Genomic DNA, 14883 nt, shown 5'->3' with positions numbered 1-14883 from the left:
ACATTACTAATACCCTCCAAGCCAACTAATCATTAGGAGTTGCTATCAGAGAGGTGATGGGATCTATGTTGCTGCAGTGAAAACCTGTAATTGCGTGTTGTGCTTCTCACCGGGCCTGATATGCTACGCAGAATTTAATTGAATTTAAAACAAGCCTTACGTGTGCAAGTTTGAGTCCTGTCAGATCAGTCTAACTATCTCCTGGAACGTCATATACTTTGTGAGCACTTCTTTACTGCCAAAATGGCTTGGTGGAGTGTTGAATTATTTAAAGCAACAATTTCACGGAGGACGTGCAGATAGTGTGATATCTCTGCTAATAGCCTGAAAACTGGGAAGCTTGTCTACACTCTTAGATACCCGATTTTCCTTTTTGCTCCCCGTTTGTGAGTGTTGTCCATGGACGAGTGTGTCCATGGACAAGACTATTCCACAGCATGTTTTGACTTCAAGTATAACTACTTCTTGCGGTACTTGCTGAAATGAGAATCAAATCCCATGCATCCTCAGCCTGTGAGGGCACATAAAATAGCAAGCCTAGCTGTAGAACAAGTGTTAGCATAACGTTATTCAAATACTTCAGGAAGGTACAAGAATGTAAATATTTTAGGACTATGTAACAGTTGACAGAAATTGTTGACCACAGCAGCCAGATCTCTGGTTTTGCACGTCAAAGAAGGCATGCATCCATCTCTGGACATGTAGGTCAGCTCTTTGTCTCTTTGCAGTCATCAGTTGCTTCTGGAGCGTCTCTTGCCTCTTCAAGTAGATGAACTTTTTTAATGGGGCCATCAGCCCAGCTGGACTCTGGCTCGAAAGTGTGCGGAAGAGGCTGTTTCTGTTAGTTCATTCTCTTCTCTTGTAAAAGCACTCTTCTAAGATTAAATGCCTTTGTTCAGAATAAAGGACTTGATGTTGCAAATTTAAACCATGTCTATTTTCAATGAAATGGAAATATTAAAATGAGTCCTTGCTAGCCAGATTAGTTTTGTAACTTCTATTAAGAAAATGCAAATGGAAACAGCATAAAATTGTGTAGGAAGTCTCAAGTGGTCTTTCTCACAATATTTAGATGGCATACAATCCATTTTATTTATAAACTTGACAATAAATATATCATGGGAGTCCTACCCCTGGCAGATGGAAAACAATTTGCTATGATGTAGCACTGGTTTGAAGAAGTGAGCAGTGTTGAAGGGCTGGGTGGGTATTTTTGCCCCGTAGCATAGCCCTATCACTTTTCTTTCAAGACAGATTTTGGTTTAATCTTGGCTTGCCCCAAAGTATTTTCCTCTCTCGACAAGTTAGGAAAGCATTAACTGTTTCCCAAATGTTTTCTAAGAGAGACGGTCTTAGTTCGTGTCACGACAGAAATTCACCATGCCAGTCAGTTTTTCAGACCACATCAGCCATCTGGCATTACTTTAACTGCTGAATTTTGACCTCCATTTGGGAGTTGAGGTTTTTTGCTCTCACTTCTCCCTCTGGGAAAACATTCTGTCTTAGAATGCTAAGAAACAGTCTTAGCAATGTTGATAGCACTACTGAAAGCAGGTGATACCCAAAGCCACTCAAATTCTGTTCACGGAGCTGGAGAACAGTCTTGAAGTAATTGTCCTTGTTTTGTTATTTTCTGAGTCTCTGCTTGGAAGAAATACTAGAAAGGTAGGTTTTTATGTGTCCTTTTAAATTGGATTAACTCAATAACATAGCAGGTTTTTTTCTTCCTTTTTTCTGAGATACAAATACTTGCTGAAAAAGCAGCTAATTTAATGGGTAGGAGTGAAAAGATCTAAAAAAAAAAAAACCAAAACAAAACAGGGGGTGGGTGAATTGCTCACTATAGCATCATTCTGTGAAAGTAACTTGGCTAACAGGTATTTATTAAAGCTTTCAGTGTAATTTGTTTACTAGATTTTACCTGTGATATTGAACAGTAGGAATTCCTTTATGTACTGAATCTGTAAAAGGCATTGAAGTATAACTTAGTAGAATTTGATGTATGTTACACGGACTGAAGCAAACTAAGAAATTTTAATTGATGTATAATGGCACCTTAAGACTAACTTCCACAGAAGCTCAGTACCCCTGACTCTTGGGATACTCCTGTGCCCTCCTGCTGGGATATGACATTGTGTCATTGCTCCCTCAAGAAAGAGCAACACAGTGTCTTGCACATTTACCTAACCCTAGTTGAAAAATTTCAGCTGCAGAGTTCTGGTCATTGCTTTGTCATCTCAGGTACACGTCCAGCAGTTGTAAAGCAGGTGTTCACTGAAAGGACAAACCTGCTGTTGTCAAACACCTTGGTCTATGACTGTATGAATTATGGAAGCAGAATGAGTTGCTAATGATAAACTCATGTTCACAGAATTGTTATCTAGTCGTGGGAATTCTAAATGATGGAAAACCTTTAATCTTCACTAATTAGCCAGTAGGAAGGTGAGGAAAATAATTGTAATTGGCAACAGCTGTATAAACCTGTAAAGGTCTTTTAGCCCGTTCCATTACAAATAAATGGAGATTCAGGGGAGATTTATGGCATGTACCATATTGCTAACCTTAATGCCTGGATTCCAATTCCCATTTTATTTGTTATGTCTGTACCGATTACTTAGCTTCATAATTCAGGATTACAAGCTGTACGAATGCTTATGTTTGATTTGCTTATCAGTTGTCAAAGCTGCCAAGTCTTCTTGTGCTTGTGTGAGATATCTTTTCTTAAAAGGGGGGTTTAGAGCAAACTTTGCACAATCTGTGTGTAGTGGAAATGCTTAGTCATGGCCTGAAGCAGTGATTGAGCACCTGGTGGGAAGGCAGGGCCAGCCCAGGGGGGCTCAGGTGCATGCAGTGTACCTGAATGATTGGAAGAGGTGGAGCCAGGATCCACCCCTTCGCAGACCTCATTTCAGGGTTGGCAAGGGAGGTGAGAGTATTTCTCTGGAGATCCCTTTGTCACTGAGGCTTTCTGAAGGTAAGCAGATTCTTTCCTGTGTTTCTTTGCCCATGGCTGTTGTATTTGATCAGTTCCTCACTTGCTGCAGTCTAGGATCTTGATGCTCTGCTGCTGTTGCTGTGCTTTCCATTGTGTTACAGCATTATTCCATCATTGGTTCTCAGTAAAGGTCTGTAGTTTTTCAGAGCTTTCTTGGACTGGATCATCTGCTGTTTTGTTCTCTTCCCTTCTTTCTTTTTGATGCTGTTGTAAGTACAGAAGGAACACTGTGCATAAACAAAGAAATGGGTTTAAGCTCACTTTTACTCTTTTTTGAAAAACGGTTTTGAAGGAGAGAGAGGGAAAACAAATGGTATCTTTGAAGTACTTATGTTTTGCTGTGGTGATAGTTAATGTATGAAAGGAGACCCTCACTGCAGTGAGGGAAGAAATGCAATCGTGTTGATCTGTAACTTCCCGAGTACAATATGGATCTCCTGCATTGGCTGCCAGCTATCTGCAGCACTGGAAGTGGTTGGGTCATCACAGGAGAAACCAAAATGCATGATCGCTCTCTCTTTCCTCACTGTAGTGTACTGCTGTATGGTCACAGGTCAGTTAAGTACATTTTTTTACTAATTGAGCAATGTTAGCATCTGGTAAATTCAGCTTTCTTGTTTCTTACAGCACTTGGTGTGATGGAAATAAGGATTTGTTTATTTGAACACTTTCTCACCTGTGTGAGTACTAGGTTTATAAATTAGGAAAAAGCTTTGACAGTAACTTAAGGAAAAATGTCTGCTTATTTGCACTGAAGAGAAAGCTGGTCTGTTTAGCTGTTCCCAAAAACATATTCTGGGGTGAGCTTGAAGGAGGAGCATGAAAGGCAAGGGGTGATTCTGTGCTGGGTCACAGGATCAGAGAATGCACAAGCTGCAGACTTAAATGAAAAGAAACAAAACCAAAACACAACTGTAAGCCTTTTTGCCTTCATTAATGTGTTTAGCTTGACTTGGGGTACCTCATCAACCCTTTAGAATGTTTTAGCAGCTTTTTGTATTGCTTTTAGTCAGAGATAATATTATCTGTCTGTATAATACTTCATGTATAAAAACTACCTAGTATGAACTTGAAAAACTTATTGTCCCTGAAAATTTACTTTAAGATTGTTTTCTATAATGTTCCCTTGTTTCAGTAATTTTAGTGGAATATCACTGCTAAAAATGGCTGGATTGTGTTGTCTCATTTGGTAGAGAAGTTGAGCAGCTGAGGATTTTATTATTACCTTGTGGTTTGAGTTACATCTGTAGAACCCAATTTAGCTTATCTCAAGGTCTGAACCTGAAATGTTGATACTGCTGAACTAAATTGCATAATCTGACTGCTGTTAAATTAAATTAAAAAAAAATAAATCAGTGTTTGCTTATGAAAACTGAAGGTAATGATGGTTGTCTTTAAAAAGCCCTCTTAGAACTAATGTGCCAATAAGTTTGGTAGCTTGTCTGCCAGCATAATTAGAGCTTTTTACAAGCCTGATATTTTTTCCTAGTGCATTTGGTTAAATGTGTAGTTTTAACGAGTAAAAGATTTTAGTGAAGCCCCATTTAGAAAAGGCTATATGGAAAACTTTACCTATGCAGAGACGGTGTTCTGCGTGAGGAATTGTGACATTTCCAGGGTATGCTGAGCTTGGGCAGTGCTTCTAGAAGATGTTGTAATTATGTATGAGCCTTCAAGAGCCTGTAATTGCCTATGGTCTTATAAATCAGATGTAACATGTTTATGAATATAAAATATTCCCCTTCTTGTTATCTCCTCTTTCTTCATGTATCAAGGGTTTTCACTTACAGGTATATTTGCTTATTTATAGCTTTATTTTTTTATTTGTTTTTCTTCAGACAATTGTGATTTAATTTTGTTTCAATAGAATACATCTAGTTACTGGATTAATTGCTTTCTTGAGAATGATCTTGGGACACATGAGTGACACCTGTGCTGCTTATCTGTATTTTCCCTTTCCTCCCAAATGCGAACTTGTTGAACAAAGGTTTGGGAGTAGCATGGCACAGTAAAGGATGAAATACTGCAATTTTAACTGGAGTACCATTTGCCTCATTGAAATGTAACACAGAAGAAATGGCAAACAAAGAGCTGGAGGTAGAAGAGCTCCATGAATTAAGTTGCTTTGTTTTTCACTAAGCAATAACGTTAAATGAAAAGACCCTTGAAGAAGACTTGTTTGATGAAAAAGATAATTTTCTTAGGGGGAACTGGCAGCATTCTAAAATTAGGTGGTACATTTTCTTCTTTAGAAGTAGTATTTGTAATTTTTATTGGGAAAAAAATATAATTTGCTTGTCACACAATTATAAGATTGGATTTTTATTTAGATTACTGTAGATAAAAGTCACTGTTGATATTCTGAGTATCCCTGCAGATAGCCATATTTCATTATTCTATAATCAAGAATATACTATTGTTTACTATTCCTATAGAATAAAAAATGAGAGTTGCCAAAAATGTTGTGAAAATAGAGCTCTCTTTTATTTATTCTAGCAATGTAGTGGAAGTTTGATCACTCATGAACTGGAAAATAGGAAAAGGTAGTTAAAAATGAGCAATTATTTGTCACAATCTGGGTGTTATATTATTATTGACTGTAGATGAAATTGATTTGTGATGTGTCACAAAAGGAGGGGCTATTTTTAATGATAACAGCTTTCAAGAGGTTGGCACTCCATATTGTAAATAAAACCTTCTTAGAATTTACTTAAAACTCTTAATTTTAATGCACATTGCTACTGGTCTGTGCTTCATTCAGGCAACATGCAACCTCAGTAGCTTTTCTTCCCTGGGCATGTGTATCCATCCTTGAAATTAAATATGCTTAATGTGTCTTTTTTTAGTAATTTAGTACTTGATGAGTCTATTCCTGAGTAGTGTATGAATACCACATCAGTGTTACTCTAACCTGTGTTCTGCTTGTGCTGCTGCTGTTGTGGTGCTCCAGGCATGCCCTGCTACTCTGCAGAGCTGGGCCTGTGTTCTCTGCCATAGCCAGAGGGAGAGGGTGGAGGCAGCTGGAGTGCCTCTTAATTACTGGTGTTCTTGTTTTCCTCTAGTCAAGAGCTGAGGAAGGGCAAACCTACTGTTTGAATCTTATTTTACTTTGTTTTTGGTGGGGTAGAACTCTGAGTATTCCAAGTTACTGGAGAAAGACCAAGTCTGTGTTGTGGATTCGAGGTCGCAAAGCCTGAAGTTCCATAGTAAGTTCAGAGTAAACGTGGAGCCGGGGACAAAGATCCTTCATTTCACAAACCTTAGGCTCTCTTTTTTACTAGTGCAATGGAATATCTCACCAAGGTGCTATGCTTTCTTATTCTTTAATTGCTATAAAGGCCTTCATTCACGAGCTCACCAGTTGCTGGTGTAGATGTTTGTTGTGTTATGATATTCTTAACCTGTGCCAAACCCTGTAAAACAATGCTGTATCTTTTAGCACAACTTGATAATTGCACCCAGAAAATCCATATCTTTGCAAGCTGCGTGAATTGATTTTTAACATGCAAATGATCATTGTTTTCCAGTTCTAATTTGAACTTGTGGTTTTATGTCTGTCTTATCTGATATAGACTAGGCAGCTATGGCTAGAGAATTTCATGTGATTGTTTTTCCAGCTTGCTCCAGTGATTTGTTTTTCTCCTTGTCCTGAAGTGACAGCGGTGCAATAATCTGAGGTGCACATGACAGAGTGTAAAGGAGAGCTCCGCAGCCTAGTATGACAAGCTGTAGCAAGTGAATGATTACACGAAGTTAGAGAAGCTCTTGGGAACTTTTTTGATTGAGTTTCTGATAGTGAGTTGGGAGGGAGAAAAACTGAAGACCTCCCTCAAATTTGTTCATTCTTTTCTGGTTATCACAACTCCATTTTTGCAAGAATGCGTTCCAGCATTCTGTTGAACCTTCATAATTCTTTGTAGTTCTTGAATTATATTTGTGATTTTGTTGTGTGCTGCCCTACTAGAGAACAACAGACTGCAGCTGTTGGTTAGTGTGCGTAAGGTGAAGTGTTCAGATGTATATACTAAGTTGTCAGTGAAGTTACAATGTTTGTAGTATGTCTTAGTAATTCAGAAAACTGCAAGTTGTTGGAAATCACTTATTTCTGGAGATTACAAGCTTGAAATTACATATTTTCATTAATGAAGGGGGGGAGGGAAGCTGTTCTTACAGTAACTTGTGCAAAATCTGACTTCTTTCTTGAGCAATTATTGTGTTAGGGGTATGTCTGATAGACATGAGCTGGGGCAAGCTTCACGTACAGTTGTGTCAGCAGTTTGCACTTTCTGAATACAGAATTAATTATAAGGTAAGTTGCTTTTTTTGTTTGAAAGCACCAACTGCACGTTTCTGCTTTAGCCATGAGCATGTGAGGCATAGCTGTCTTGTTTTCAAAAGTAGGTCAGTTCAATTTAAATATATGAACTGGGGTAAAAAATAATAATAAAAGAAGCCTGGTACTTCAGGAGGTTAATTTGAATTTCAAATTTCTGTTAACTCAGGATTAGGAATGTTCAAACACGTTTTTCTGCAACCAGCCCCATGTTATATTCCTCCTCAGCTGAAGCAGGAGGCTCCTTCAGGCTGTGTGTTCAGGCAGGAACTGTCCACACGCCTCCATCCTTTTTTTTTCTCTCCACCAGGTCCTTGGATGTCTGGGCTTGACGCTGCAGCTACCACTGTAAAGAGTTAAGATACAAAGCACGGTGGTGGTGGCTAGAGGCTAAAGGGAGAAACAGTTCTTCCCAGAATCACTAATTGCTGTTCTTGGAATCTGTGATCCTCCCATGGTAGCAGACCAGAGAGTTTCTGTCAAGAGATCTTCCCTTAGTCTCTATTTTGGCATTGCTCCTGCATCCTTTATAATGAAATGAAGAATTTTTTGGTGCAGTAAAGGAAACAAACAAACAAAAAAACCCTGCCACTTTTCATATTCTTTTTCTCCCAGTAAAACCTGTACTTTAAGTGGCTTGCTAAGTTCTTTTCTATTTACCCCAGTTACCCTAGTCAGTGTTAAAATAATTTTTGGAAAAGGTGAATTAAAGGATGTGAGCTATTTGCCAGCTGTATGGTTAAGCTTCTGTAAGCTGAGCTGTCCTCTATCAGGTGAGCAGGTGTAGAGACAGGCCATAGAGAAGCCCTTGCTGTTGGGCAGGGCAAAAGCTTGTTGAGCTTGTGACGGTAAGAAATGGCTTTTGCCTAGCCTGACTGGTAGAAGTAGACATCCATATGGTTAGGTAACAGTGAAAGAACAGATTATAGCTTAATCTATCTTTGAATAATAATAAAAATAAAAAACCCTTATATGTAAGAGTAACTGTTCTAGTTTCTAAATGAAATTACTAGAATTTAAGCATGATATACCAGTCTGGCTGTGTCACTGTGAGTAATAAACAAGGTGAATTCTTAGTATTTTAAATACAAAAAGAATGTTTAACAGAAACCAAGTTTTGATACAACCTCTGCACTTTATCCTCCTTTTGAAGAGTTCTGTTGCTTAAACGAGATATTTTGGGCTGACTTATTGAATTGAGCTTTTTACTGGACAACAGTTGTCTTCTCCTGCATCTTACTGGTTTTTTTATTATTGATGGGACATTTTTCTTTGTACTAAAAATGCTGAAAACCAATTTATGCTTTAGGAATATTCCAGTTTTTTCTTCTAGAGGTAGAGATGCAATAGATGTAGTGGGGGCACGAAGTTGTAGTTCAGTTATGAAATGTATTGTATGAAACCCAAAGTCATTGTTTGATATTTACAACAGTGTAACATTGACTTCCTTTGTTAGTTTGAAGTACTGACCTGTATTTTGCTACAGATGCGTAGAGCCTGTTGAACTTCAAGCTGATACCTAATGCACATTGCTTAACAAATGTACCTCCTCACTGGAAAAAAAAATGGTTTGTTTTTCAAGTGTGAAGAAGTTCACTTGAGCTTGCAGTATATTCATATAGGGCATGCAATGACGTTTTCTCTAGAAGAAACCATTACAATAGTCCACAGGTACTCACAGAAGAGTCTCAGAGCCACAGCTGCTGTAATTCTACTGCCTTCCCCTAATGATTTCACACAGAGGGTGGTGACGCACTGGAACAGGTTGCCCAAAGGGGTTGTGGATGCCCCATCCCTGAAGACAATCGAGGCCAGGCTGGATGTGGCTCTGGGCAGCCTGGTCTAGTGGTTGGCAACCCTGCTGATGGCAGGGGTTTGAAACTAGGTAATCATTGTGGTCCTTTCCAACCCAGACCATTCTGTGATTTGTTATAATCTCCTCGTGAGAAGAATTGTTGTGCAGCAGCAAGGTATCTGGGGAATTTCAGTCCTAGTGTTGCCAGGATCTGCTGTAGAACTGCTAGAAATTGGTTCAAACAATACATTTCAAAGTGATAATGAATATTTGTGGCTAACTCAGAAGAGAATGGGAACCCTGCAGATCATTGTTGTTTAGATTGTATGTGTATTACTTTTGTTAATTTTTGCAAGATTTCATGGAAGTGAAGTTTTAATGCAAGATTGTGAAAACTAATTTGAGTTTATGATAAAAAAAATATTCATCTACAAACTATTGTTTATTTTTTGTTGAAAAAAGTCCATCTGGAAAGGCTAGATTGTCAGAACAAGAATAACAGAGAAGGCTGACAGGACTAAAACATGCTTTAGTTACTAAATGCTCAAAGATAATATTAAAACAATACACTTAAGAGCTCAGTCTATAAGCAGAGTAGCATATACTTCTTTACAAATTTAAGTAATTTATTTCTTAATGAATCGCTAAGGGCCAAATCAATATAATTTTTACTAATGTAGTGAGTACTCTGAACATCCAGAGCAACAACCTCGGAAGAAAATGGATGAAGTGTGGTGATAGCTATTGGAAAGGAATTGCTTTGAGATAAAAAGTCAGCTAAAGCGCTTGTGGTCAGATAGTTCTGAAATTACTGTGAAAGTAGACAGTGGAAGTGTTTAGAGGTCTTAAATTTTTAGCTCACCATTTTATAGTTAAGAAAACTGTTTTGACAAGGTCCCTGCTATGTGCTTAAGCCCAAAGTGATAGGGTTGACCCTACTAAATGATCACGGTATTCTGCATTCTGCTGATTAACAGGCTTTGAACTTTCCTGGCTTTCTTAATCCCTTTTAATCATTTAAACCTATTATTGTTTTGACTTCAATTTCAAAAGCCCTTTAAGTGTGTCTTACAATATTAATAGCTGATTAGAGTCATGATTTCCAAACATACTGTCAGTGGGGGAGGGGGAGCTCAAGTTTACTGCACTGAATGATGCAGAAGCAGCCACCAAGAAAAGCTTGTGATGAAGAGAAGGGATGGGGTTGGGGAGAAGCAAAAAAAAAAAAAAAAAAAAGGCATCAGAAAAAATGTGTTTTAACTTTTATGTTGAAAATAGTGCTCACATCCATGTAAGAAATGGGGAAACAATGCTTAGTAACTGTATTACGGTACAGTGATTTTTATTTATTTATTTTTCACCCAGTGTTTAGCAGTCCAATTTTAAGTTACTTGTATTGAAATTTCAATCCATCCTTCATTTTCCTGAGTAGTATCATGGCAAAGAAATAAAAATCTTTCTGCTGGTATTTTTAGGATCTGTTTCACCCGGAAATTCCGAAAGTTTTTTTCTGAAAAACAGATGTTTATGTAGGATGTGATGCAGCTGAATAGTTCTCCAGTCATGCAAGTACACAGGAACTGGGAAAAACCTGGTGGTGGAAAAATGTGAGCACCAGGAACTCTTCTGTGGCTTCTCCAAGGTGTGCCTTTGTTTTGTGAGCACTGATGTTTCTATTCCAATAGCAGTGCTTGAAGTCTGGAAAATCTTATAAATGTAATGGCCAAGATGTGTGGCTCGAGTTGCACGTAAACTCATCCTGAAGGTGCTTTAGTTTTGTTACACGGTGTATTTGCCTCTCATTGTAATGCTGCACGCTCTTTTCCCTAGCTGGTGTTGATTCCATGCTATTGGTAGTGATGGAAAGGCATTCATTTTCCTCAGTCTTGAGGCAGAAGTATCTTAACTTCCCTTGATGCTGTTTCTCGCGTGTCTTTCCCACTCTCTGTAGCATGTGCTTTTCTCCTGTCTAAATTTTCTTCTTCCTAATTTAAACATTTTAGCTGCGTCTTCCATTTAAAAATGGAAAGGGACAAAATGCAAGCAGTTACTGAGGCTTACCACTCACCGTGTTGTCCTTCTGTTTTGTTCTTGGTTGTTTTGTCTGTTTGCTCCGCCTGTTTTCTCTATCAAACTGGTTCCTTGATGTATCCAACATCTGACATAAGGTGGAAGCTTGTGTGGACTTGGCTGCAGATTGTGGCATCTGATATCCTCCCTGCAGGTTACTGTTCTGTGGACACACTTTCTCCCTGCCTGCATTTTTCTTTTTATTTAGCTGCTTGACTCTGCATCTGTCTGTGCTTTGAAGTTACTGTGTGAATGGTTCATCTTGCTGTCTGGTAGAATGGTGTGTTGTCACTGCATACCCCTGCCAGTTTGAAGTCATCTGTGGGTTTTGTCAGCATTCACGGCATGCAGCTCAGATTGCTCCTACATGTGTGCCTTGGTGCTGGGTCTTGCACTAATGCATGGTGAAGTTAGTTGAGATGTGCTAGGGATGAGAGAGGATGCACTTCAGGAAAGGAATGTCTGTAGAGCCTTTTAGGTCATTTTCTCTTTTGTTAGTGTAAGTGGACTATTGCCAAACTTAGTTTTTCTGGGAGCAAGTTTTCTTTGGAATTGTGTTGCTATCACACAAACTCTCTTTAATCTTTTAGTTTCTCAAGGAAGTAATTCTGGTCTTGTATTTTGTTTGGCAAGAAAGCAAGTGTCTATTCAGTAAGGATACTTTCTAAAATCATGTAACCTGTCTCAGGTCATCCTAGAGTAACAGTGACCAGCTGTTGCAAAAGACGGAAATCAGTGTTGAAGGGGTGCCTGGTCTGCAGTCAGCTCGAGGCCAGGAAGAGCATGTGAAAAGCGAGGTGGGAGAAACTGCACAGATGGAAAATGAGATGCCAAATGGGAGAGAAACTGTGGGGGGAATGGGAAGCATGGTGCCTTTCAGATCATGGAGCTGGGAGAAGATAGCAAAACTGAGGAATATACAGGGAAGGAATAAAAAAACAAATGTATCGCGCTGCTGGGGAAAAGAAGAACAGGGCAAGTCAGGCAGGAGGCAGTGGCTTTGAGGATATGATTCAAAGCTCATTATTGGGGTGGTTTATGGAGAAAAATGATGTCTTAAAACAAATATTTGGAGTAGGTGTGTGTGCGTCAGTTACAGAGAACTTTAATTTTGGTTTAGCTGTTTGTGTCTGATCTGTGATATATTTGGCTGCTGAATTTCAGTGCAAGGCGTAGTCTGGGTTGTGGGTTTTTGTTTTCGGCTTGATTTAGAAAATGCACAGCCCCTAAAACCCTGGTTAGCAACTGTAATGTAACAATCCCAACAGGTAAAAGTTGTGCTCCCAGTTTGTAGATGTGAAAATAGGTCTGGGCTAATCAGCAGCATTAAGGCTATGTTAGGCAGTAATAAAACTCGCAATAAATGGTAGCCTTTTAAAAAATGGAGAAATATTGCTATGGTGCAAGTAGCATTTAACTGCTGTGGAAAAAGCAGTAGGCTTGCTGTCTTTTTATCTGCCTGTGGCTCCCATCAGAAGAAATGGAGCTAGCAGCAAGGGCATCATTACTCACTCAATTGAAAGATTGCAGAAGGAAATAAACCAAGCAAACCTTCTGTCCCCATCCCCCCATAGCTCACATCAGCTAGAGAGGTCCTGGGAGTCTGGGCCAGTTCTGAGCAGTGGCCTCTAAGTGCTCAGGGGTTGATCATGGCAGCAGGCTCATGTGTGGCTTCATTTCTGACCTGCAAGGTCTCATGGGATGGGTTGGTGATGTTGGTCAGGAGTGCTCACGTGGCCTGAAAAAGGGCCCATGAGCACCAGGGTCCTGCTGGCTGCGTGGCCTAGTTTGAGAAGATTAATAATTAAGAAAAACCACCAGCAGAAGGGCTGCATTTCTTTTTTTAGAAAAGTGAAAGGAGTTTTAACATCACTTGAAAGCTGAAGCAACATAACTGCTGAATCACTGTTATGGAAATGCATTCTGACTAATCTTAGGTGCAAGAAGACTATACTGAAGTCCTTAAGGTTTCTTAATGGCTTTGTTGAAAAATTAGGGAGAAATGCTTCCACAGAGCTCTGCTGTAAAAGGCTGCTTCTTTTATTAATGAAGCAGAGCCTAATACAGCATCAGCTCTAAATCTGTCTTGTCCGCTTAGTACACCCAGGAGGTGTCGGCAGTACTTACTGGACAAGAAAAATCACACTCTTTTTTTATTATTTCTGTGAAGTTCAGAGGACATGTCAGAACTGCACTTGCTCGTTTCTTCTGTTTTTAATCAATCTGGGAGAGAGTAAAAACAATAACTGTAGCAGGGCATGTTGCTGTAAGGTACTTATGAAAGAGCACAGCCTGAGTTCATGTGAAGGGGAGCCAGGTGGGAGCCGTGTACTGTTCATGTTTTTTGTTTATCAGACGAGGCAGAGGAATGGCTGCGAAGCTATACATATGTTCAGAGCTTCCCAAGGTGCTTTACTGTTTTTGTGTTGTTGAAATAAATGCTGTTCTTTTTAATACTGACTACTCCCACTGACATTTAATGTGAAAATATCTCTTTATGTCTAGCTTTTTGGGAAATATCCAAGTAGCACACTCCTGAATACGTGTATCTGTACAGCTTGGTATGCCTCCTTTCTGGGCAGTCTGTGTGATGGAGATGTTCACCTGTCTCTTCTGGCCTAAGCAGCAGTGTTTGTGTGTGCTGGTTTGCCATTCTGAACTCTGCAATTAGGAGCAGGTCTGAGCTTGGTATTCACTTGATGGTTTTTTACCTGTCCCTCTTCAGTATAGGCTGTTTTTCTGTCTGATTTGGTTAAGACTGTGTTAAATTGGGTGTTGCCTGAAGGGCATTTTTTTTTGAATTAAAAGCACTTTTGTCAAACTGCTGACTGTGGTCCAATTGCTTTAGTTCCTATTCCTGTCGGATTAGGAGAAATTTAAAAAAGAAGAAGAAAAAGGTGTTGAGTTATAGGATTACCATTTCAGAAGAATCTCTTAAGTGCACGGCTCAAAGTCAGTACTGAGCTTGCAGGTTCTAGAGTGCTTTAAAAGAATGGAAAGCAGGCATTTAATAAAATATTACTGTAAACACTGAAATTGAGATGATAATGTTGTATGTGAATGCCAGCGAAGTCATATGCATGCAAAAGTAGAAATCCATTCTGATAATGAGGAGAAGTATTGAGAGATTTGGGAAAGCTTGGTCTATGGAAGGTGCAAAAATATTTGAAAATTTCATACAATTATTTCAAGTTTCTCTCACTGCAATATGTCCTGCTTGCAGAGGACTAATGGGGGTATTCCAATCACCTCACTTGGCAGGCTGATTTGGGCAGCGTGGATCACCCCTACTGTGGTCAAACAGAGGTTTGTTGTTCCAGAGGGTCACTTAAGCTGGGTCTGTTTTTCTTGATGAAATTTCAAGGGAGTGGTTTGCTCATTTTTTATTTTTCCCTGGTAAGTTCAATGCATAAACTTGCTTTTTTTAACTATGTTGGAAAGAATTCCATTTAAAAAGAAGAAAATCAATTATCTTGATGGTGTAAGAGGATGTGAAACTTGTAGTTTAAACTGAGCCTAGGAGATGGATGATAGAATACTGATGAGTGGGGTTTTCTGTGTGTTATTTTTTTTGCATTATTTGCAGACAAGTTGCTGGTGATCATAACAGGGTACGGTGCAGTGACATTAGTTTGTGTGAGAGCTTGTGGAACTTAAATGAAGAATATTGTGGCTTCAGAAATTCCTTAA

General features: G+C 39.1%; 1 protein-coding gene across 7 annotated transcripts in view; it reads left to right on the top strand.

Annotated features, from left to right (window-relative positions):
* The window catches only part of ADK (adenosine kinase), a 279755-nt gene that overhangs the window by 16093 nt on the left and 248779 nt on the right, over window positions 1-14883 (top strand). The window lies entirely within an intron of this gene.

Source organism: Gallus gallus, chromosome 6 (genome assembly GCF_016699485.2).
Source record: "Gallus gallus isolate bGalGal1 chromosome 6, bGalGal1.mat.broiler.GRCg7b, whole genome shotgun sequence".
In the NCBI taxonomy this organism is placed as follows: domain Eukaryota; kingdom Metazoa; phylum Chordata; class Aves; order Galliformes; family Phasianidae; genus Gallus; species Gallus gallus.
Note: the sequence above shows the minus strand (reverse complement) of the source record. Positions and strands in the feature narration are given on the sequence as shown.